The sequence below is a fragment of the Sminthopsis crassicaudata genome, chromosome 2 (genome assembly GCF_048593235.1).
Source record: "Sminthopsis crassicaudata isolate SCR6 chromosome 2, ASM4859323v1, whole genome shotgun sequence".
NCBI classification, from domain to species: Eukaryota; Metazoa; Chordata; class Mammalia; order Dasyuromorphia; family Dasyuridae; genus Sminthopsis; species Sminthopsis crassicaudata.
Genome location: NC_133618.1, coordinates 438,914,649 through 438,939,648, shown reverse-complemented (window position 1 = coordinate 438,939,648; position 25,000 = coordinate 438,914,649). Strand labels below are relative to the sequence as shown.

Below are 25,000 nucleotides of genomic sequence, written 5' to 3'. Positions count from 1 at the left end.
AAGTCATTCAAAATCAACTAAGTTTAACAACAAATCTTATTCTCAAGCAATTGGCCAATAAATATGCACTCTGCTAAACACTGGGTAATACAAAGGGCAAAAAATAGTTCTTGTCCTCAAGGAGTTCACAGTTGAATGGAGGATGTAACATTTAAACAACTATGTTCAAATAAGTTATATGAAGAATAAAGTAGAAATATTTAATACAGACAAAGTCCTAGAATTGAGAGGACAAAGAAAGGCTTATTGTGGAAAGTGGGATTTTAGCTGGAATGTGAAGGAAGACAAAAAAACATCATGAGGCAGAGACAAGCAGAGACAGCATCTTGGCCATGGAGGGGAACAGTCAGAGAAAAAGCCCAAAATTAAGGTATGAAATATATTTTTCGTTGGTTTAAAGATTGCCTGATGAGATGGGATAAAAAGACTGGAAAAGTAGAAGGAAGTTAAGGGTTAGATTATGAAGGACAAAAAGACAAGAGGATTTTATATTTCATTATAGAGACAATTAGAAGCCACTGGAGGTTAATTGAGTGAGGAAGTGACTGATATAATAAGACCTGCACTTTAGGAAGTTCAGATTCTAGGAAAAAATGAGGAAATTTTTCCCACTTTAGAGGCAATGGATTTAAGATGTCAAATACTGCATACATTCACTATCAGGCATATCAATGTACTAAATTGTTTAACTTAACCATATTCTCTGATTCAAGGGAAAACTATGATGAGGAAGTAACTATAATGCAAATAAAATTGTATCAACAAAACATTTAAAAAACAAAATGTAGGGGGAGGATTATGGGAAGATGGGGGAGGGGGACCAGAAAGGGGAGGTCAGAAAACTCTAAACTCTCCAGATTTTCTCTACAAACTAAACAAAATTTCACCTCAGGGCAAACACAGAATAGTGAAAAAATAAGACTCCCCTATCCCAAAGAGTAATGTTAAATAGCTACATGTCCAAAAAGAATTTATAGAAGAATCCAAAAAAGACTTTAAAAATCAAATGAAAGAATGAGGAAATTTTTTTCTAAAATATTTGCTGATTATGTCCCACAAGGAAAAGCTATAGAAAAAGCATTGCTAAATTTTGAAAAGCCTGGATCAAAGAAAAAATTTTATAAGCAACAATAACAAAAACCCAATTCAAATATGCTGAAGCCACTATAAGAATTGCACAGAATTTCCAATTTTTAGCTATCATAAAGAAGAGCTGCTATATATATTTTGAAGCATATAGGAACTTTCTTCTTATTGATAGCTTCCTAGAATATGAGCCAGCAAAAGAATGGGGGGGGGGGGCAGAACCAAGATAGAGTAGAATAAGATAAAATATTGCTTAAGCTCTTCCCAGCTTCCCTCAGAGTCAGCACTAGATATCAAACCTTTGAATGGATTTTGGAGTGAGATATTCAAAGTGTAATAATTTTCTAGCTTAAGCTATCTTGGAAGGACTTCAGGAAAGGTCTGTCTCAACTGGACAGAGGGGAATGTAGTCCAGCACAGGTGCAGCCTGGCAGGGAGGCCCTACATAGAATTTTGCAGGAAGCCAAAATACAGCATGTTGATTACTCTGTCTTGGTTCAGAGGATCAGCAGAACAGCTGTGAGATCTCTCACACAAGTATAGATGGCAAATTTTGAGCCCTCAAACCCCAGCATAACAGGCAGGACTTTGTCCAAGGTCTCCCAGAACAGTGGAAAAGCCTGCAGCATTACTAGTTCCACAAGTCAGTGAGAAGACTCTGTCCACCTGCTGAGGAAGCTCAGGACAATCTCCCCTGTGTTCTAGGAGTAGCTCTCAAACTTAAAAAATGAGCAAAAAGGGGCAGCTAGGTGGAGCAGTGGATAGAGCACCAGCCCTGAAATCATGAGGACCTTAGTTCAAATCTAATCTCAGACACTTAACACTTCCTAGCTGTGTGACCCTGGGCAGTTGCCTCAGCCAAAAAAAAAAAAAAAAAAAAAAAAAAGAAAGAAAAAAAGCAATAAGAACTCTGACCAAAGAGAGCTACTATAGAGATAGGGAAGATCTGAACACAAACCCAAAGAGGAAAGCAAAGTCAAAATGTCTTCAGGTGTGTAGCCTCAAAGAGAAATCCGAATTAGCCTCCAGTTCAAAAGGCTCAGCTGGAAGAGTTCAAAAGGATCTTAAAAGAGAAAGAAGAAAAATGGGAAAAATAAATGAGAACTATGCAGGAGAATTATGAAAATTTGGTGAAAAAAGCCAATAGCTTGGAAAAGGAAACATAGATTGACTAAAGAAAAACTCCTTAAAAAATAAATTTCGTGAAATGGAAAAAAAAATATATACTGAAGAAAACAACTCCTTAAAAAATAAATCTGGTATAAAATGGGGGGGGGGGGGGGGAGAAATGTCACTGAACAAAACAATTCCTTTAAAAGGAAGCATAGAAAATGACTGAAGAAAAACTCCTTACAAAAATTTTGCCAAAATGGGGGGGAAAAAAAAAAAAAAATATATATATATATATATATATATACTGAAGAAAACAACTTCTTAAAAATAAGTCTGGTGAAATTAGAGGGAGGGGGGAATGTCATTGATTCCTTTAAAATAAAAATTCCTTTAAAAATGCAACTGGCAAAATGCAAAAGGAAGTAAAAAAAACTAATTGAAGAAAATAATTCACTAAAAATTAGAATTAGACAAATGGAAGTGAATGAATCAATGAGACAATAAGAATCAGTCAAACAAATTTTTTAAATTAAAAAATAGAAGAAAATGTAAAATACCTCATTGAAAAAACAACTGACCTGGCAAGGTCTGGCAACTGACTAGCAAATAGATCCAGCAGAGACAATCTGAAAGCCACAATGGGGGGAAAAAAGAATCCTGGATAACATCTTTTTAAGAAATCATTATTCTAGATATTATGATATTCTAGAACCAGAGGGTAAAATGATCAATGAAAAAATCCACTAATCACCTCCTGAGACCCCAAAATGAAAACGCCAAGGAATATGTAACTAAATTCCAGAATTATCAAGTCAAGGAGAAAATACAAGTAACCAGGGGGGGGGGGGGGGGACACATTACAAATATCAAGAAGCCACCATCAGGATTACCAAAAACCTAGCAGTTTCCACATTAAAGGACCGGAGGGCCTAGAAGATGTATTTTGGAAGGCAAAAGAAGCTTGGACTACAAACAAGAATCAACTACTCAGCAAAATTAAGCATTATCTTTCAGGGGGGAAAAAATGGACATTCAATGAAATAGGGGATTTTCAAGAGACTAAAGCTAAACAGAATATTTGATCTCCAAAAACTTAAAAGAGAAGCATAAAAAGGTAAACAACAACCAAAAAAAACCCTATGGTTTTAAAGGTTAAAACCTTTACATCCCTACATAGGAAGATAATATGTATAACTCTTGAGAATTTGTCAGAGAAGTTAACTTAGAGGATGCAGGTATAAAATGATTCTAAATTGAGGTGGGAAATGATAAGAGAATGTTTGAGAAGAGGAAAGGGGGGGGGTAAATTATCTCACATAAAGAGACACAAAAGACCTATTACAATTGAGGGGGGGGGAAATAAGCATTGTTTAAATCTTAATCTCATTGGATTTGTCTCAGAGAGGGAATGGAATACATACTTAGTTTGACATAAAAGGGGAGATTGAGAGGTAGTAGAATCATCTCTGGGTAAAAAGAATATAATAAATTTTAATCTCTTTAAATAATTTAAAATTGCTTTCCAAAATAGTTATAACAATTTATAGGTCCACCACCAATACATTTATGTACCTATCTATTATCCCAAAATTTCTGCAACACTATTGCCATGGCTTTACAAATTTGCAAAGTATAAGGTGAAACAAAATGTGCCTTTTTAATGTGCCTTACCCTTACTATTAGTGATCTGGAGCATTCTTGTGTGTGTTACAAATACAGATTTCTTTAGGAATACTTTACACAAAAACAAATCTATATAATGCACATTTATGTGAAGTGTGAACTGTATATGTTAAGTGTTTATATATCTTGAATAGCAAACCCTAGCAAAGTGATACAAAGAATTTCACATTTTACTGCTTCCCTTATCCTACATGCATTAAATTTGTCTGTGCTGAAACTTTTCAGCTTTGTGCAATCAAAGATATCTATTTTATCTAATATTTATAATTGCCTCTATTCCTTGTTTGGTTAAGAATATATCTCTTGCCTGCAGCTGAAAGGCATATTTTTATCTTCTAATTTTTTACAAGATGATCTTTACAAGATGTATCCATTTAAAATGCATTGGGGAATACAATACAAGGTGTTTTCTGCCTCACTGTTTTCCAGTTTTCCCAGCAATTTTTTCATTACAGGGAGACCTTTCCTAAGTAACTTATGTTTTCCAATTTATTAAATACTACTTTAGTTCACAGTCTCACTATTTCTAATTTTTTTCCAAGTCTGTTCCATTGATCTTCTTCTCTATTTTTAAAACACTAAGTAGTTTTGATGACTACTACTTTATAGTATAGTTTATGAGAACTGGAGTACCATTCCCCCTTCATCCCTACTTCTTTTCGTCATTTCTCTTGATGATTTAGATCTTTTGTTTCCAAATGAATAGTTATTTTATCAAATTCTTAAAAGGACCCCCCTTAATAATTTATATTACCATAGCTCAGCTCAATCATGAGCAATGAATATTCCTCCATATATTTAAATTATTTCTTGAAGGAGCAGTTTTGTAATTGAATCTATACAAATCTTTTGTATGCTTTGGTAGAGCAATCCCCAGATATTTTATGCATTTTGTAGTTAATTGGAATGGAATACCCATTTCTAATATTGCTTCTTGGGTTCTATTATTATTATAGAAATGTAGTCAATCTTTGAGGGTTTATTTTTAGAATTTAAAATTTGCTGAAATTATGTCAATTTATCTTTACTGATTCCCTAGGATTTTCCAAAGTATACGAGTAGCAGCAATTAAAGAATAGTTATATCTTCTCTTCCTCTAGTTTTATTCCTTTGATTTTTTTTTCTTCTTGTCTTACTGTCATTGTTAGTATTTCCAGAATCATATCAAATAATAGTGAGGAGAGTGAGTATCCATATATTACACATAAACATGTAGTTTTCTCTTCCATATGATAGGGGATATATAAACATACATAATTTTCCTTTTTATATCATAGGGGACATAAGGACATAGCACTCCCACAATCTGGAAAATCTGCATCAAAGTTTTTGACTCTACCTTCATACCAGAAAATCTGGAATTAAAAGATAAAATAAGTTGATATAGAAATAATATATAGATATGATATTTTTTTAATGGATTTCTGAATTCTAAACTTTTTCTGTTAGCCTTTACATGTTATTCGTGGCTTCCACAAAATTCCCATTTACTTTGGGATAACTATGTATATGTGTATTATTATGTGTATATGTATGTGTAGAGGGGAAAAGGGAAAAAAAGAGGGCCAGAGAGCAGACCCTCTTTACTAGACCTATTTTATAGAACTTTTAGCATAAATAAGTACTATACTTTTCTACATCCATTGAGATAACCATGTGGTTTAGGAGATTTTAGTTTTTAAAAACTATATTGCTCTTTATTCTAATGCTGAAATATCCTTGCATCCATAATATAAATTCATCTAGGCCATAATGAATGATTTCTTGGGTAAATCTCTTTAGTTGGATAGAATTTGTTTTAAAAATTTTAACTGACATGCTAGTTTTTCCTTCTGTGTTTTATCCTTTGCTGATTTAGGCATTAGGACTATATTTGTCTCATACAGAGATTCTGATAGGGTGCTAATTTTTTTTTTTTTTTAGTTAGAATCCTCTAGGGGCAGCTAAGTGGCGCAGTGGATAGAGCACCAGCCTTGAATTCAGGAGGACCCGAGTTCAAATGTGATCTCAGACACCTAACACTTCCTAGCTGTGGGATGTGAGCAAGTCACTTAACCCCAGCCTCAAAAAAAAAAAAAAAAAAAAAAAAAAAAATTAGAATCCTCTGGTCTATCCATCAGTACCAGGCGTTTTTTTTGTTGTTGTTGTTTGTTTTCTTTTGGTAGTTCCTTTCCTCTTCTGAAATTGGGCTTTATAAGATTTCTATCTGGTCTTCCATGATTTCGGGTATTATACATTTTTAAGAATATTTTTTTTGTTGGCATATAACTATAACAGGTTTTGATTAATTTTTTCTTCTGGTTTTGTGATTTCATCTTGTCCATTTGCTATTTTACTCTTAATTTTCTGCCTCTTTTTTAATCATATTAAAGATGATTAATTTTATTAGTCTTTTCAAAGAATCAGCATTTAGTCTTATTTATTATGTCTCCAGAGATTTTTTTTGTTTTGTTTCTAGATTAATCTTTTTGATCATCTAATTCATTTCCCACTGCAATGTTCTCCTGAAATTTTATCAAGATCTTCAGAAACTCATCATCCTATAAGATCACATCAACTCTGAAATTCATGCCTTTTCAACAGCTCCTGCAACTGAGGTTCCTTTCTCCCCAAGTGGAAAGCATGGTGGGTTAAACACTCAAGAGCTCTTCCCAGAATTTCTTTTTTTTTTTTTTTTTTTTTTTTTTTTAGCAAAGTGCCAGGGGTAGCCATCTCATCACCTTACTGAAGAGCTTGACCATATCCCCTGTACTGTGATTCCCCCCCCCTTTCAATTTCTTTTTTTTAAGTATTATCTTCCTATTAGATTATACATTCCTTGAGGGCAGATTTTGTATTTCCAGAATTTAGCAACTGACTGGCACTTAACAAATGATGACTAATTTAAATTGCTATTTTTGTATACATATTTCATTTGTCAACTATTTTTTAAACTCTGTATTTAGTTTATTAATTCTCCTTATGTTCCTGAAAACTCTCTTAGCTGCATGCCAGAAATTTTGTCACGTTATTCTATTATCATTTTCTTTTCACATAATCATCAGTTATTTCCTATGATTTGTTCTTTGACCCATTCATTATTTACAATGGTAAGCTGCCATTTGGGTCCATGTCTTTTGTTTGTGGTAGATGAACCAATGACTTACAGCACTATGGTTTGTAAAAAAAAGTATTTAGTATTTCTGACTTTTTAGATTTGTTTGCAATTATCTCTGTGCTATCTAATACATAGTCAAGTTTTATAAAAGTTCCATCTAGTGCTAAGGAATCCATATATTCTTTTGCAGTCCCATTTAGGAGATGTCATAAATCTTTTAAGCCCTCATTTCTTCAGCAATTTGTTCGGTTTTATATTTTCCCTTTTGTTCATCTTATCAAAAAGTAAGGGACACTGAAATTCCCTTTTACTACTAAGCTATTGTCTCTGTATTCTTTGTAAGCTGTTAAGGCATCAACTACAAATTTGGATGGAACATAAAACTTTAATAATAGTATTGGTTTTTTATGTATCTTTCAGTATAATGCTGCTTCCCTGTTTTGAAAAATGTTTGTTTTTGCTTTGCAACATCTATAGTAAATCTTTTCCCAGGCCTTCAGTTTTATTCTGTGTATGTCTGGTTTTTAAATATGTTTCTTTTAAGCAATGTGTAAGGTTTTATTTTCTTATTAAATCTGTGACTCTTGTGGGCAGCTAAGTGGTACAGTGAATAGAGTACTAGCCCTGAAGTCAGGAAGACCAGAATTCAAACGTGGCCTCAGACACTTCACACTTCCAAGCTGTGTGGCCCTGGGCAAGTCACTTAACCCCAGCTGCCTCAGCAAAAAAAAAAAAAAATCTGTTCCTCTTTAATTTTATTGGGCTGTTTAATCCATTCACATTTTAAAATGAGAATTGGGTTTATATTTTCTTTGTCTCAAATAATTTGTCCAATAAATTATGATCTCTCCCTTCCCCCCATTGTAATCATAGTGTTACTTTAGCTTAATCTTTTTTATGGTAGCCATACTTCTACCTGCTCTCTTCTATAAGCCCCTGACTCTTCCCTTTCCATTTTTTTACTCCCTTTCTCTGAATTTTTTATTACTAATTCATTTTCTTTTCTGTTTTATGTATTTAATTCTTCCCCTCTCCCACCTTATTTCATCAAGCAAAATATAGTCCTGTTTTCAACTTCTGTTCATTAATTTTTTTCAATTTCATTTTCCAGAGAGAATTTCTCTCCCTCAGTCTCTTTATTATCTATTATCTCCATTTATGTCTAACACTATACCTTAATTTTCTGGTCTATAACTCCTAGACTTATCCAGTCCCTATTTTCAGTATTCCCAGTATTCCCAGTATTATCAAAACTTTGAAGTACTCATTCTGGGTTTCTGCCACTGTCCTATAGAATTTTCCCCAGGTCTCCCTATTTTATTGTATTATCACTCCAAGAAAAATATCAATTCCTGCAAACAATTCTGATCCATGGAAGAACTTTACCCATACATCCCCAATTATTCACCACTGACCTCTCCCTTAGGTCAATCTCCTTTCCCCCTGTGCTTCAAAAATCTCTTCCTCTTATCAAAGCCCTTCTATTGCCACAGCTCCTTCTAGATAGTCTTGCTATCTGCCCCCTAAGGTGGGAGGAGTAGTCTTTACCAGCAAGACCCAGCACAAATGATCCATCTCTTTTCACAAAACATCTCATTCAACAGGGGCATCCCTCCCACCACCAAAAGAGTCCTTCTCTTATGACTTCAATCTATCCTTCCCCTCCCCCTCTTCATTAACTCCCTGAAGGCCCTCCACCTTCTTAAGAGACCAGTGTTACCCTCCCCTTAGTGCTTGCCCTTGCCTTAAACATGGTGTATCTCATACTTCCTTCTATCCTCCTCCCTTCCGTGCACCCTCCCACTTTGTAATTGAGTCCCACAAAAAGCAATGATTTACATGTAGATGCTGTCCAAGAGTCTATCCATAAAGCCCCAAACTCACCTCTCCACCATCATCTCTACCTGTTTTCCACTTTCACTTCTGTCTCCTTGTGTATATTTAGAAAGTTTCTTAATAATGGTCTCACTGTTATCTCTGTTGCTGCTGCTGTTCTTGGCTGCTGCATTCGTTCATACCTTCTGCATTTCTGCTGTCTGGGGTATTCAAGAATTTAAAAAAAAAAAAAAAAAACCACCTCTTCAAGTCCAGTTTTCTGAGAATTGTTTTAACTCTTCTATTACTGATCTGTGTTTTTTGGGTTTTTTTTTTCTTTTATATTTAAGTTCAGATTATAAGGTGAAAGTCACCTTGGACTACATATCGAACTCCATTGTTTTTTAGAATATATCACTCCGTTCTGTCCTGTGTTTTCTGATGGGAGTTGAAATGAAGGTATTACTGGTATTTGAAGGCCTTGCTCCTAGTTACTTACAGAATTTGTTGTTTCTTAATAGACTTGTTAAATTTAACCATTATGTGTCTTGGAATTTGAAACCTTAGGTTTTTTTCCTTCCTGGAGACAATCTATGGATTCTTTCAATTGACAATTTTTCTTTGCTTAGTTGGGTGTTCTGAGCAGTTTTCTCCTATTAGTTTTTATATCATGATGTTCACTTTTGATTTGTGGTGTTCATTGGAAACCTACAATCCTTAAGTTGCCTCTACATATTCTATCTTTAAAATCAATATATTTGCTGATATGGAAAAGCATGTTTTCTTTTGTTGTTATTCCTTTTTTTTTTCCTTCTCTTGTTCCAGACTGTCCTTCACTTCTTTGTATTTGCATTCTTAATGACAGTTCTTTCTTTTGTTTCTTTGGTAAGAATTGCCACCACAGATTCAAAATTTTCTATTCTGCTAAATATTTCTGCTGTACAGGCCATAAATTCTGCTCTCACATTTCTCTTTTAAACCATCCAGGAATACCATGTTGTAAAGTTCCATGCTATCCTCAAAATCCAAGGGTCCTCTACATAATGAGGTGTTTAATAATTTTTCTGTTTTGCAATTTTTATTCATAAATAACTGAACTTGTTTACTACACCAGTTTTCTTCTACTGTTAATTTCTTCCCTGTTGGCTTGTCTGCTTATACTCAAGGTTTGTGAGTCTTACTCCAGAGATTTTTTTTGAAATCTCATCCTTTCCCTATTTCCCCCCTACTGATGACTTTCTGACTCCCTTTCAGTAGGGTGATTTCCTTGGGGGCTGTATCTCAAAGCATCTTAGCTCCTTCCCAAAGTTGGCAATTCATAGTTAAATAGCTTAGGTCCTCAGTTCCAAGTGCCTTGGAGGATAGGGAGATAACAAAACATGCTCCAAATGAGTGCTATTCTCTTTCCCTCAAAATTAGTGGACTATCACACAGTCTCCCATATATCGATATAGTCCTGTTCCCTGTTCTTCAGTCTACTTGCCCAAAAGTATAGGACACTGATAAAATTTCTGCTTGTTTAGAGTTTGGATCTTCATGGCACTAGGAGACAAGATCAATATATAAAGTTGAGCTCTATTACATTATATAGAGACAATATATATTAAATACATGTCTGCTCTATTTCTTTTTTTCTTCTTTCCTAAAGGACCCTGTGCTATCACAGTAGCTATCCTAGCCAGCTAATTTCTGCAGTCTGGAGATTGGATCTCCAGGCACTGAAAAGAGGAAGAGGAGGGTCAAGATGTGGGATTGGATTCTGTTGCAAGCCCAAGGGTTGGATCAGCTTTTGTAGTCTTGAAGTCAAGAATATATGATTGGGAGTAAGAGACACAGGGTACATTGTGAGCTCTAATCAAGCAGGTGGTTCATGGAGAATTTGTTTGTTTTACCACCATTGGTGTCCTAGATCAAGGAGACAGCTGAAACTATTTTATTTCTGGTGCATAAATTCTATTTTGGAAAGGTTTGAGAGGTTGTGAGAATCAGAGAAAATGTTTAGTTTTCCCATATCTTGTTGGTCACATGATATCTCACAATACTCATCTGATTAGTCTCTCTGCCATTCCAGTCCATTCTATACTACTGCTATCCCAAAGTGATTTTTCTGAGGTAGAAAATAATTTTTCCCTATTCAAACTCCAACAGCTCTCTATTACTTACAGGATCAAATGTAAACTCTTGTTTGACATTTAAAGCTCTTCACAAAGTCCTGATACCAACCTACCTTACCACTTCAACTAAATTAGCCTTACTGTTTTCTTATACAAGATACCCTATCTCCCCATCTTTACACTTTTGAACTATCTGTCCCACTTAACCTGGAATACACTCACTCTTCACATATGCCTGTTAAAATTCTTAATTCCTTCAAGGCTCAATACATTTTTGACCCCTCCAGGCCTTCTCTCTCAAAGTTATTTTTTATTTATTTTGTATGTATTTTGGCTATACATAAGTACCCTCTTAAGAGTAAATAAGTTATTAGAGGGTAAGAACTGTTTACAACTATTCCTACAGTGCCTAACATGAACACTTACATAATTAAAATAACATATAGAATGAAATAATTATAAATAAATCCCAGATATATTATTATATATTATATATAATAGAATGCATTTTATGTAGCATATCACATTATAATAATTATATTTATGTTGAGTTTTAAGATTTGCAAAGACCTCCACAGAACTCATTATTTCCTGAGTATTCCTATTACTTGTTTACAAGTATTATCTCATTTAATCCTCATAACTACAGGAGAAGGTAGATGTTACCCCCATTTTACAGATAAGCAAATTGAAACAAAGCAGTATAATGATTTGCCCAAAGTCACACAACTGGTGAGCATGTAGTCCTCCAGGTCTATTCACTATACTCCCTTAGTTTTGATAAACCAAAATGAAGCCTGTAAAAATATAAGGAAGAGGATTTTTGTAAGCCCCCCCAAAGTTATAAAACTGGGGAGAATAACTAATAACATCAATTGACGCCCTCAATTCCAAAAAGGTTCAGAGGATGTACCATTATTATTAGCAAATTCAAACTAATTTTAGTCTGCAATTCTTTACTGAAGACTTAGTCCAAGATGAGCTTTCTCTCACATGACTGATTCTTATGAAAGAAAACAGAATGATCATAATATAGTCACATTATTATTCTAAGTGTCTCAAAATATATCACACACTTAATTTATTCTCACATGTAAACAAATGTACAGAAAAATCAAAAATCTGAGAACTGGAAGGAATCTGAGGTTATCTTGTCCAACTTATCCCCTTCCAGAACTTCTCAAAGAAGTAATCACCCAACCTTTGCATAAAGATCTTTGCAGATGATAATTCACTATTTCACTTATGGACAGCTGTATTAGAAAGTTTTGCTTCAGATTTAAGTTGAAATCCACTTCTAACCTCTACCCTTTAATTCCATGGGGTATTCATTTATGGCTAGGGTAATCAATCCTGCTTGGTCAGAGCCTGAAACCTCTGGGATTTTTCTGCTGACACCTACCTCCTGGGTTAGAGCCTGCAGGATCTTTTTGGTTGAAAATGCTTAATTTTCAGAGGCATCTCTGCTACCTCAAGGTAGAGCATTTAGTACCACAGAGTTCCAGGCCAAGAGTTATGGTCAGCATAAGGCACTACCTCCCATGGCCTCGCTGGTTGACTAGTGCAGAGTCAGCTGGTACTCATACACTCCGTATCATAGGGCTTTCAAATCCTTTGATCTGTCTTTCAGATAGGACACTTGCAGGCTATGCATGTTCTATTTCTATTTATTCTGATGTAATCTTTTGAGAGGCTCCCTTTTGTATCGCCTTTAGACTCCTGGCTGACTATTTTGTATAGTTTTGTAGTGAAAGAATCTCAAGTTGAAGAAACCACAAGTTTATAACTGGATTTCATAATTATTATTCAAACTGCAACAAAACTCCAGAGTTTTATTGGAGTGACTAAGTCCCCATTCAACCAGTCATCCTCACAGAAAGTCCAACAATGATTCTCCCGAGGTGTTTTAGAACTAAAATTGCTCTATAAAATCCCTTTTTGCCATTGGAAACTGCATATTATTATGCCTGAAAAAGTCTGGGTAATCCATTTTCTTCTTAAACATTTTCCCATTTGGAGAATGTTTAAGAAGAGTAAATTGAAGAAATATGAAAAGACACACAAACACCCCTCTGACCCTGGAATACAAGAAAAAAAAAAAATCTAAATCAGGAACAAAGAACAGAACCACTTACTTTCTGATTATGCTTTCCACTAAGAACTCATTTAGATCTTTTACTATCAAATATTTGCTGACAATAAATTGAGTTACTCCCATAGTACTAGATACTTTTATTTATTAATAGCAATATAGAACGAGTACTAGCAGTAGAACTAAAAACTGAGAATATTAGGTCTCTTTACATATTTCAACAATTATGTTTGAAATATTAAATGTTTATCTGTATGAACAATCACAAACATCAATTTCAATTAAATCAATGTGAACTTCTAGAATTTAACATTTGAAAAGTTCAAAGCTTTAAACCTGCCTAGAAAGTTTTATCTGTTGTAGTATAAACTGCTCAGAGGTACAACACCATTAAGCTAACTTGTAAACATAAAGTAAATGTTTCTGCTCATCTACCAAAAGTTTACAAAATACTCAGGAATCCCCTTATTCATAAATGGGAAAAATATCATCTGCATTATAATGTTGCATTACAGTGATATGTAGAAAATGAATATCTAATTAAAATACCCTTCAATTCTAAATTTATTTAAAATGCTTGTTCCAAAAAAATTTTTTAAATAAAATAAAATGCTTGTTCCAATTTATTACTTTTTTATATGTAGCAACTGCCTTTTCTGAGTAAATTTTAGAATTATTCCTGTAAAAATGATTTTTGAAACAAAAGAAAAAAAAAAGATTGATTCAAAATCCCAAGAATCACTCTCTCAGGATAGACATAATAAACACATCCCATTTTTTACAATACTATTGGATTCCGAAGGTATAAGTAACCTGGATAGATAGACAGTAGTGCTAATATTTTACATTCAATTCCCAGGGTTCCTTCTCTGGGTGTAGTTGTTTCTGTCCATCATTGTATGATACTGTTCTTTGATACATAATAATTAACATTTCCATAACACTTTTAAGATTTTCAAAATCAGCATATAATTTAAATAACAAAACTTATAAAGTTACCAAGAATTTATAATCTTAAAATGCAGTAAGCACCTAAATTTCTTAGATTTCCAATTGCTATCTCTTGTACTCCCGAAAACTCCTAAAACACAATATAATATTTATGTCATCCAAAGGGTGTGAAACTTGGAACATGGTCAAGCAAAATTTGTATATAATGAAAAAATTGTTGACTGCTTATATTGCACCATATTCAATCAGCCACTTCTTATTCTATAAACAAGTAAAAGTTTAGGGAAAATCTCTCATAATATGGTCCATTCAATTCCTGTTACAAGCTGAATGTCTTAAAATAAAAATTCCTCTAGAATATTCCACTTTTACTATCACCAATACTATAATATAAACTCTCCTTTCATACTTGGATCAATTACACTGGCTTCCCAAATATACCTATCTTCATTGCCTTCCCCTTTTAAATTATAAAACTCCATGAGGACAGAATGGTTTGTTATTTTTCATCTTTGTGTCCTCAACACTTATTAATGTCTATTATGTGCAAAATTATCCAACTAATTCAATATTACTTGAATCCATCCTGTGTTGCTTTGCCTTTAAAATTTTTTCAATAATCCTCCTGGCTATTCCTCTAAAATTAAATTCAAATTCATCTACAATGTAATCCCTATCTTTTCAACTTTCCCATTCTTCCTCTATGAAGCCTAGGCAGACTAATTTATTAGATGTACAAATGAAAGATCATTACATTCTGATCTTTGCTCAAGCTGTCCTCACCTTTAAATGTCCTCCCTTCTTTTCTACACCTATCAAACTTTTAAGTTTGGTGGTTTAAGATCCAGATCAGTATTAACTGGACAATTCCAATTCAGTGATTCTTTCCTTTTGACATTCAAAGAACTTATCACTTTTCATTTAATTATATACTGCCTTATAACATCTCCTGTATTACTGTATTGTTATTTGATTTTCATTTGTAATTTTATCTCTCATACTAGACAGCAAGTTCTTAAAGAACAGTGAAAGCTATGAGAAGTTTTTCTATTTCCCTAACACCTTGCACAATGAATAGTGTAATAAGCACTTCCTGAAAAGAAAATATTTCCTAAAAAGCTCTAGGATTAAACTAAAGGCCTCACTAAAGTTCCCATGACTTTTAGTCCTGTAAGATTTGGGATGAGGACAGGGGAAGTGGGGGTGGGGGGAGAGTTGGGCCTGAGAGCAGGGAATTTCAACATAGAGAAGAGCCAGAAATCACAGAAGGAAGAGGTTGGGGGAAAAAGACAAATCTGAAGAGAACGTGTTGAGAAGTAACTGAGCAAGGCATTCAGGGAATTGTAGTGTGTAGTAACTGAAATTAAAGTAAACCAAGTCAAAAGCTCTAAACATGATCAATTTATTAGCAAAGGATAAATTTGCCTATAAACTGAGTTCTCAGGCCCCTCAAAAGTTAAGACTCCAAATAAGGATTGACATAATTTTTACAAACTTTGGAATTTAATTCAAAGACATGGTACACTTCCACAGTTATCTAAAATGTCAGCAGTGGGGGCAAGCCAGATGGCACAGTGGATAGAGCACTAACCCTGAAGTCAGGAGGACCTGAGCTCAAATTTGACCTCAGACACTTAACAGTTACTGTGTACCACCAGGCAAATCACTTAACTCCAATTGACTGCTTTGTTTAAAAAAAAAAAGTCAGCAGTAACACAGAATAGGATTGTGAAATAGAATCATTTTTTATTTTCTCAAAACAAAAGACAACTTCATGCTATTGGGGCAGTCTACTTAGCAGGTATGCCTGTACTGTAAATTATTTTCACACTTTTCTAGTTCCAGAAAATAAAGAAGAAAAGAACTCCCAAGGCTTAGTCCACATGGAAGGTGAGCCTTTTCTGCTCAAAATTGCCCTGGCTATTTTACTGAGTTCTAAACTCAGTACCTTGTGCTGTGACTAAGATGGTGGAAGACAGTGGTAAATTTTTCCAATTGAGCATTGTAAAGATTTTTCATTATCCCCTATCTCAAAGCTGAGTTTTCCAGGACCCTATTTACTTCCCACAATTCACTTGAGGATAAAAATCCTTAGAGTGGGAAAGATATTCCCTTCTCTATTTAATCCAATTAAAGGTTTATTTTTTAAAATGCACATTTTTTGTATTGATTTTCTAGTAAGGAGTTGGGACTGAATACTCCTTACTAGAAAATCAATACAAAAAATGTGCATTTTAAAAAATAAACCTTTGAGATAGGATAGGTAATTAAACATCCTTTTCCTTTGAAAAGCAAATATAATAGACACAATATTTCCAAATGAAGCACAATATATGCACCACAAATTTATACAAAGTGCTAAATACTTCTTTCTGAGGAAGAATAACAACAAGGTACAAAACAAATAGGGAACTTGAATTGTAGTTAAAATATTCCTACTACCATTAAGCTTCCTGAAGTCAAAAGTGATACTTTTATAATTCTGTGTAGGGCAAGCCAGTCTAGCTAAAGCAATAACAGCATTCTGAGGGAAAGAAAAAAGAACTATATACTAGATAAAGTAAAACCACCACTTTGATTACCACTTCCTCTCAGACCAATATAGTAACTCTGAACCCAAGAGTTCTGGGAATACAGCATCTACAGGTCAACAACCTAAACACCCAGCCAGGAATTAGCACTTCTTCTGGTGAAGGTACCAGTCACCTTCAGACAAAGTGTTACCCACAGGGCATAGGCAAACCAACCCAGCCAAAGCATGATACTCTATCGTGAAGCCAATAGGAGGCAGCATGGGCCAGCAGAATCAAACTACTACTACCAACATTACATCCCCAATAGCTTAGGTCGTTAATCTTAAGAGCCTTGGGATCCTGCATCCAGACCAGGTCTCTTAATCACTATTCTGAGAAATTCAACCTAGTTTAACAGCTTCTCCAAGTGTTGCAGTGCTCACTTCAGCAAACACAGCTACTGATATCCCAGAAAAGAAAGTCCATGGCATCCTTCACATAGTCAAATAATTTAAAATTTAAAAATAAATAGGATGTTATCAGTAGATACAACAGCAAATAAAATGCATTATCATCTACTTTGTTGCTACAGCCTAAAGAATACCTGTCATACATGTGTTGTCTCTCCCATTGGTCTGTGAGTTACTTAAGAACACAGGACTTTTTAATAAGGACTTACAAATATTTTTTCATTAATTTCATTCATTCATTCATTGTATCTAAAATAGTATCCAATACAAAGATGGCACTAAATTAATACTTATTAATCTAATACTGAGTAAAGAACTCAAGGACCCTGGAAATAAATTTAGATTCAGAAACAATACCAAATCACCTATTAATCTTTAATATTAATAATATTAATAATTCCCCTTCAATTGTGTCAGATTTAACATGGTACCTTGCTTTTAGGAAACATGCTGTATTAAAAAATTATAAGACAACTTTATACTCCAGAGGGCAACTATATTCATGAATGTCAAGACAAATGGATATTATGGTGGGTAATTAAAATTCTTCTACATCTTTTTACAAAGTATTTCATCATAACAGCTGCCTTTAGAGGAAAATGCTATCTTGTCCCTTGTTTCCTACATTATGTAGTCACTTTTCCAATTTTCTCTTATCTTTTTGCTTATCTATTACTCCTTTACCACCTTCCCTATTTATTCTTTCCCCTCTTACCAATTTCTTGTTTTTTACTGTGTCACTATTGTGATAATAAATTCCTGAGCTATAGCTGTTTATAAGATATATACACCTATGATATTTAGAATTATGGGTTTACTATATTAGTAGAATACAAATGGAAATGGCTATCTCAATTAAGCCAAATGACCCTGAGGCCTGACCTTTTTTAAATTTAGGTTTTTCTTCCTTCTAATTGGCCTGAAGATAGTCCCTCAGTAGAAGTTTTTAATGAGGTGAAGGGGAAAAGAATCACCTCAGCTCCTCCCTTTCAGAAAATGGGATTAGACTGCAAACTGTACACAACAGCTCAGGTTGAATCCACAAGAATTTGAATTGAGTAGATGGTAAGTGGGGTTACAAAGGAACTTGTATTTCAGTTAAATGGGTGGTGGATAAGGTTACAAAAGTGGACAATACCAGGGTAGAGATGCAAATTACAAAGCAAAAATGAGACTCAAATGATTGGGAGGTACCTAAAGTAAAAGATGAAGATAATTACAAGGCAAAAGCTTGTATTCATTTTGTGTGTGTTGTGTGAAAGATAACTTCAAAGATTTTGCCCTATCCAAACATACAGAAAAGACCAAATGGATGAAAATGTCTGTTGCTCAGATTTCAACATGCATTTGAATAGACACCTAGAGAACTTGTCCAACAGTATAAATATCTAAGACAGACAATATAGATTAACATAAATTAACTCTCCCAGGGAGGAAAAGAAGGATTGCTTTCAGAAAACTGGAAAGGTCTGTTATTGACCCCGATTCCCATGAAAGCAAAGTCACATTTTTTTTCAATACAATCATTTTGTTCTATATGGCAGCAAGATGTGGATTATCACTGCCTCTAAAGACCTAAGGATGAGTTATCACAGAAAGGATAATGGGAAAATGCAGTCTTTATGAATAGACCACAACATATAACCAAAAGATTTGTTTTACCCAAAAAGAACAGAAATGAAGACTGTTATCAAAGAAGTACATGAAAGGAAATGTTTTGTATAAGGGTAAGGGATTACAATGGACAACCAGAGCGGTCCCGGTTGATATCAATACAAATAGAGAAAGCCAGGCTCCAATCAATTGGAGAGCTCCTCTGTGAGCACTTTTAGAAGAATAAGGACATGTCACAAAAAATGAATAGTTATGAATAGATTGCAATCTACATCTTTGGAAAGAATGCCCAAAGCCAACATCAAAGATCAATTTGGGGGGCAGCTAGGTGGTGCAGTGGATAGAGCACCAGCCCTGAATTAAGGAGGACCTGAGTTCAGATCCGATCTCAGACACTTAACCTTTCCTAGCTGTGTGACCCTGGGCAAGTCACTTAACCCCAGCCTCAGGGGGGAAAAAAATAATCAATTTGAATATTTTCTGGCACATATCTATATGAGTATATGTCTCCCCTGATAAGACTATAAACTCCTTGAGGTTAAGGATTGTTTCATTTTTGCCTTTATTTCTTCAGTAGAGAGAAGTTAACATATAGCAGAACCTTAAAAAAAATTCTTGCCAATTGCTTGGAGTAAAGTTAGATATGTCTTAATCCTAGAATGGGCCATGTGAAATTCATATTCTTCAATCTATAAACTACTGCTTCATCTCAAAATCTAAAATGACCTGATACTAAGTACAGGTATTTCTTATAAATATTAAATAATGGCTCCCTAGGAACTCAACTCAAAATCCACTGTTATTCAGATTTCTTAATGAGTCCCTTTGTTCGCTCAACAGGGCAATCCCTTGGTAATAGTAAACTTTTTATTTTTCTCTACAGTTGAAAATATATAGAAGTAATTATTTGGTTTCCTCTCAGATATCTTATAGTCACTATTTCTGAAGCCATTGTATTTGTCCTTGAATCACATGTCCAGAAATAAAGTATTTCACATCAAAAGAAACTCAAAAAACAGGATAGATTTCACCAGATTTCAAATCTACTAAAAGGAGCTTTAGAAAATAAATTCCCATAGCTGGTTTGGGAAGTGAAAGCAAGTGGTGGAAATGCACTACTTTACTCACTGTCTTATGAATATACTCTTTCCAGACAGTTAAAAGCAAGAAAGCAAAATCACTGAAACGGAGGGAAGACTCCTACCATAAAACATACACACAAAATATAAATCTAACCTATTGGAAGGCACGAAGTATGGGACAAAAGCAAAGCTGTCTGGATTCCGAATCTATTTTAATTCTCCTGGAAGAAATGTACATTTCTGAGTGCTTAAGTTCGCCGGATTACACACAAGATGACTAATTTTAGATCCAACCTCTATCGCTACTTTACAGAGCTGCTGCTTTTATCTACTTAAGTCGCAAGTCAAAATACTCGTCAGAAAAACAAGTTACACCCCCTTCCACGCACACCACCACCACCATTATCATCACCTGGTTAGGCTTTCACTTCTACCCGTATCGGTCTATTGGTTTTTTTTAAGTCCTCACAGCTTCCAAGACTCGAAAGGTAAACAGTGCGCAGAGGGCAGGGGAGAGCGCCGACACAAGGCACGGGACCCACAGGGAAGAGAGGCAAAGGAAGCGAACGTCTTCAGTGAGGACAATGGAAACGAGGACGGTTTTTCACTCCCTCCCTCCCTCCCTTTCTGGCGGGTGAGATTTGAAAGAACCTGGGAAAAGCTTTTGGACGCTGGAAAGTGCAGATCAGCGCTAGAGTGACAGACATCCTGGAAATGAAACCGCAGGAAAGGGGCGGGGACAGCCAGTGGGCGAATATCGCCCGCTCGCCCTCACTCCGGACGCCCTCAGTCCCAAGGGGCTCCAGCTGCTCTCGACCCCGGCCCAGCCCAGGTGCCAGCGGGGGGCGGGGAAGCCGCTGGCCCTTGGCTTCCCCCTCCCCCCGCGACACACCGGCAGCAGGGTACCTGGGGCTCTCGCCCAAGCACTAGCCAGCCGGGGCCGGAACGGAGCAGAGCGGGGCGGAGCAGGGCTGGGCTCGGCTGGGCGGGGGGAACTGCGCCCCGCCACCCTCATTCTCTCCCTCCCCGCCTCCTCCACACACAACTTCCAGCTTAGGGGGGCGGGGGACTCGCAAGTCCCAGTCTCGACGCCCGTCCAATCGGTCCGAGCGCGTGCCGCCGCCGCCACTGCTCTAGTCTCGTGCCGGACCCCTCCTCCGCGCTCGCCGACTCCACTTGTCCCCTATTCCCCTCCCGCGGACCGGGCCCGGCCGTGAGGGGGCTCACAGAAACTGAGGGGACCACCCCTCCCTCCCCACTCTCCGGAGCACGGCTCCCTTCTTCCTCCCCAAGATCTCTCCCTAACCTGCCCCGCTCCTACCCCAGCCGCCCTCCCGCAGGTGTTTACCGGGCTGCGGGGAAGAGGAGGCGGCGGCGACGGCGGCGGCAGCAGTTCAGTCCCGCGGCTAAGATGGCAGCCACTCCCGAGCCCAGACCACAGCTACCAGCCAAAGTCGGCGGCCAATGCGCAGGCGCGGCCGCTCGGGAGTGGCGGAGCCGGGGAGAGGCGAGACTACAAGTCCCAGCAAGCATGGCGAGCCACTCCCATCTCCCAACTAAAGGTGTCAAGTTTGAGGGCGGGGCAAGGGGTGGATCCCGAAGCAGCCCAGTTCCCCTAGGTACTTCAAGGGCAGGTGGTTCGGGTTCCAAAGAGCCTTCCTCCGAAGTTCTAAATGTGACGCTGGACTTAAGACTCGGAAGCCCCGGGTTTGAATTCTGACGCCGGAAAGTATTCTTCCACCCTGGACACGTTCTGGTATTTGCCAGAACAGGTGACATCCTCATCTGTAAATGGCACGGTAATTCCTGTCATTCCTGTCTCACAGCAGTTCTGGGTAATAAATAATGCCAGTCCTGGTAACAGTCCAAGCCCCTAAATCCTGCCTGCCTCACGTGGGTCTGGATAATAACGCTAGCCCTGCGATCTATTTTGCAGATAAAAGAAAGAGGTATGTATGTTTACATAAGACTAATTAAAAAGAGACAATATGAAGAAATCTCTTAGGTTACACAGACAAAAGTCATATGAGGTATGGCCAAATGCAGCCTGTTTTTACTCCCGGAAGAGGAAAAGTGACTGGTCCAAGGCCTTATAGAAAAGTTAACTTCAGGGACAAAAGAGTATTTTTGTTTTTTGTTGTTTGCTTGCTTTTTTCCTTTGAAAACTTTTTTCCTTTTTGATCTGATTTTGTTTTTGTGCAGTACGATAAATAATTGAAATATGTTTAGAAGAATTGCACATGTTTAGCCTATTTAGATTACTTGCTGTTTAAGGGAGTGGGGGGAAGGGAGGGAGAAAAAAAAGACAAGCTTAAAAATCTTAAAATAATAATAAGAAAAGAGTTAAAGGCAGAGCTTACAGAGAACCTGGGTACCTGGGGTTTATTCCACTGTTAATATCCTGGGTCCCAAAGAATATAACCTGTGGAATATAACTGGGGCCCTGGATGTCCTGGCCTGGAAAGGCAAAGAGTTCTCCCTTCCATTTATGTGCTGTTGTACTGAGGCCACTGGGGCTGGCACAGGAAAGCTTCTGCTCAGAGTTCAAAGTTCTATGCCACAGGACTTAGTAATGACTAAAGCCATGATACTGCTTTAAGGAGACATAAAGGAGACATCATGATACTAACTGTAAAAGCCAAGAAATCCAAAGCTGCTACTGTCCATACCTTTCTTCAGCTATGTAAAAGGCCTTTACCCTACATAAGAGTAAAATAGGGAAATGAGGAAATTGAGCCATGGGATATAAAGCTAGAAGGTACCTTGGAGGTTATCATGTCTGATGTCATTTTATAAAGGCGAAACATACTAGTATTTCAGATAGTGTGATTGGGATTTGCTGAGTAAGGTCAAGCCAAAAATCTAATCCAGTGTTCTTTCTGATGGTACTATTCAAAAGTAAGAGTAGAGATCCATTGGCTTAATCTACTTAATGATTATTACCTTTGTTAGAATGAATTCATTAATCAGAATGTAGTGTGGACTAGACATTTAAACCTTGAGTCAATCCAAGCCATTGCTTGAAACTTGGTTATGCATATGCTTTAACACATTTAACATCTACCTGCCATCTAGGGGAGGGGGTGGGAGGAAGGAGGGGAAAAGTTGGAACAAAAGGTTTTGCAATTGTCAATGCTGAAAAATTATCCATGCATATATCTTGTAAATAAAAAGCTATAATAAAAAATAAATTTAAAAGAAATAAAGAAACTTGATTATGCCCTAAAGATATTATATAAAAGGAGCCATCTCAGAATAAAATTCTAAGAGTCTTTAAGAAGAGAGGAAGAGTTGAAAAACTGTAGACATGAAAGAACTCTTATTGTTGGAAGCAACCAATCAACAAAAGGACAAAGAGAAAAGACATCCAGGAGGGCTGTGGGTTTTACAGGCTGATTTCATCAGTATATCCCACCTACACAAGAACTGAGAGAAATACTGAAGAAGAAAAAGTCTTGTCTTTCTAGCTTCCCCTCTGAAACTATAATATGGTCTGTTTTTGTTCCCCAAACATTTCCAGTGACATGAATTTTGCCCCAACCACAAAGAGGCCAAGGGTTAACTAGAGATATAAATATAAATTGAAACCGAGATAAGTCTCTGCCTAAACGTTAGGAATTTTCCTGACTGGGGATGCTCTGAGATTGTGATTGAAACCAGTAACTTTTCATTTAAAAGTCCCTTAAGTCTCAGAGAAGAAAATATTGTGATTGCCCTTAGGTTTAAAACAAGCTATTTTAACAGGCTTAATCTGTTACTTAAAGAGATGTTATATAGAAGAAAGTTTAGAATTTTTCTTTATAAACCCAGAGGGCTTAAATAGTAGTGAATGGAATTTTAAGGAAAGGCAGACTAAGATCTGATATATAAGAAAATAACAATTAGATATATTCAAAAAATCTAATGGGTTGCCTTGGGAGATAATGACTTTCTCATTAGCAGAGGTATTCAAGAACATTTAGAAGGTACACATATAGGTTGAAGTAGATATCTGAGGTCCTTTCGAGATTTGAGATTTAATGGATCTTCTCGTGATTTCACAAAGCAGTCACTGAAGGCCACTAGCACTTGGGCAAAATGGAAAATGAGAAAAAATATTTTTATCCTTACTTTGCATCTACTTTGTATACAAGTAGACTTAACAAATGTCAAATTTATAGGTGAATGGAGGCATTTCTGAGGCATCCTAGCCCTTACAACACTCCCATGAAGACCATCAAGTTTTTGCCCAGGTATAAGCAGGAGCAGGATCCCAAAGTAGATCTGGCAGCATTTATAACAACAGTTGTCATTTATCAGTGCTGTACTATACATAACTTATCTCAACTCATTGAACTGTTTACTAACTCTATTTAACAAAAGAGGACACTGAGAGACAGAGAAAAGAAATGACAGAGCTTAAATGCACAGAGCTGGCAAGAGAAACCAGGGCTCTTGGCTTTTCCTTGCTTTTCTACTGTGTAATGCTGATGCTTATAATTGAACCCAGGTTTCTGCCCAATTCATGCTCATTTTTCTTCTTAGTGAGGTTCTCTGTATTCAAAAATTACTTCTATCATCAATAGGCATGCACAGTAAGCAACACATAATTATTTAATCCCACTTTCCCATTTTAGGGGGATGGGGTGGACTAGGGGTCAGCAAGGGACAGAGCTGGGTCACATTGGCATCAGAAATGCCAAACTACTTCTGGAGAAGTGTTTTGGCAAAGAGTTAGGAATTACTGGAAAAGAAGTAAGGGAGCAAAAAGGAGGAGAGAAGGAAAAGAGATTGAACATGTAATGGACAGGAGAAAATGAGGAAACTGAGGAGAAAAAAGCAGATGTAAAAAGAAAAAGAGCATACAGGGAAGCAAATGATTGAAAAAGAGCCAGATGCTTTCCTTGCAAAGTCCTGAGTCATGCTTCCATTTCAAAACTCACCAGATCTACCCTTTCAGCTTCCTACTGTGATAGGCCCTTATGAAAACCAAAAAACACAAAGGGAAGTGTACTGCATTCAAATTCCAATTCTGCCTCTTTTTAACTATGTCATTTTTATGTCATTTAACTAAGTCATTTCTTTCTTCTTCACCTCCTCCCCTTCTGAACCTAAATTTTTCTTTGTAAAATGAGGGGGCAGGGGAAGGAAGTGATAGCAAAAAAAAAAAAAAAAAAAAAAAAAATTTCCTTCAGAATCTTAAGAGACTGAATAAACGTAGGATATCCATTGAAAATGACATGAGTTTTTAGGCAAAGGACTAAGGAAAGAGTTATTATTTAAAGAGACCCTGGAAATAAAGAAACTGGAGAAAGAGAAAAGAAACATTAGTTAAGATAGTTATCATGGTGATATGAGGATTTCACAAAGACTCATGGGCTGTGCACAGCA

General features: G+C 36.3%; 1 protein-coding gene across 6 annotated transcripts in view; it reads right to left on the bottom strand.

Moving 5' to 3' along the window:
* The window catches only part of ITCH (itchy E3 ubiquitin protein ligase), a 157,313-nt gene that overhangs the window by 125,688 nt on the left and 6,625 nt on the right, over positions 1 to 25,000 (bottom strand). Inside the window, exon 2 of one of the 6 annotated variants that reach the window (XM_074292443.1) lies at positions 8,864 to 9,015. The exons of 1 other annotated variant lie outside the window; for it this stretch is intronic. The gene's annotated coding sequence lies outside the window, so the exon portion shown is untranslated. Of the gene's footprint in view, positions 1 to 8,863; positions 9,016 to 20,042; positions 20,153 to 20,281; positions 20,396 to 20,951; positions 21,091 to 25,000 lie in introns of those variants that run through there. 4 more of the 6 variants (XM_074292442.1, XM_074292447.1, XM_074292446.1 and 1 more) reach the window with 4 other exon arrangements.